We start from the raw sequence: 1,080 nt of genomic DNA, 5'->3' as shown, positions 1-1,080 counted from the left end.
TTTTGCCTCAAATACTTGCCCTAGTTAACTCCCTTATCCCTCTCAAATCAACTGAAACATCACTTTTGCAGAGTTGTTTCTTCTTATTCCGTGTCCCCACTAGACTGTGAGCATCATGAGAGGTCCCATGTCTGTTTTTGTTTTTTGCTCTCTCCCCAGTTCCTAGAACTGTGCCTGGCATACAGGGGAGGGCTCTGTAAATATATGAAATAATAAGGAATGTAAGTCGAAGCAAGGAGATATCACCTCTCACTAATTGGTGCTTAGGCCAAAGTTTAAGACTTAAGATCATGACTAGGTATTTAAATGAAACAGGTTTTGTCCTACTAGGAGGATCAGAGAATAGGAAACATTAACACTCTTTCCACCATCTTGCCATGCCACCAAATGGTATGCATGAATGTCTTGGCTGATGCATTCAAGAGCATCAAAAATGCTGAAAAGATAGGCAAACGCTAGGTTCTTATTGGGTCGTGCTCCAAAGCCCTTGTCCAGTTTCTGTGATGAAACACAGTTACATTGGCAAATTTGAAATCATTGATGATCCCAGAGCTGGGAAAATTGCTGTGAACCTCACGGGCAGGTTAAAGTATGGAATGATCTGCCCTAGATTTGATGTGTAACTCAAAGATCTAGAAAAATGGCAGAACCTGCTCCCATCTCGTCAATTTGGTTTCATTGTACTGACAACCTTAGCGGGCATTACAGACTATAAAGAAGCAAGACAAAAACACAGGCAGGAAAATCCTGGGATTCTTTTTCTCGGGATGTAATACATACATGCAAATAAAATGTCTCAATGGACAAAAAAAGAAAAAATGAATAAAAGAAACATTAACAATAAATTAGTTGTTTTATCAGTAATTAATGCTGAGGCATATCTCTACACTACATTGTTCACTTCCACATCTTGGTAAAGAAAATAGGATTCTTTAAGAAAAAAGAATTTTTTTTCTTAAGAATCTTTTTTCTTAAAGAATCCTATTTTCTTTACCAAGATGTTCTCCTTTTTAATTTTTTTTTACACACTCAAAATATACACAAAGACAAGGAAAATCTTTTAATTATGTACAATTTTAT

The 1,080-nt window shown here is 36.4% G+C and overlaps 1 pseudogene; it reads left to right on the top strand.

The window, feature by feature from the left end:
• Positions 1 to 330: 330 nt before the first annotated feature.
• LOC120599917 (40S ribosomal protein S15a-like) lies at positions 331 to 769 on the top strand (annotated as a pseudogene).
• The last annotated feature ends 311 nt before the right edge of the window (positions 770 to 1,080 follow it).

Source organism: Pteropus medius, unplaced genomic scaffold (genome assembly GCF_902729225.1).
Source record: "Pteropus medius unplaced genomic scaffold, Ma_sr-lr_union100, whole genome shotgun sequence".
Taxonomy (NCBI): Eukaryota; Metazoa; Chordata; class Mammalia; order Chiroptera; family Pteropodidae; genus Pteropus; species Pteropus medius.
The sequence above is the reverse complement of the archived record's forward strand: the minus strand, read 5'-3'. Positions and strand labels throughout refer to the sequence as shown.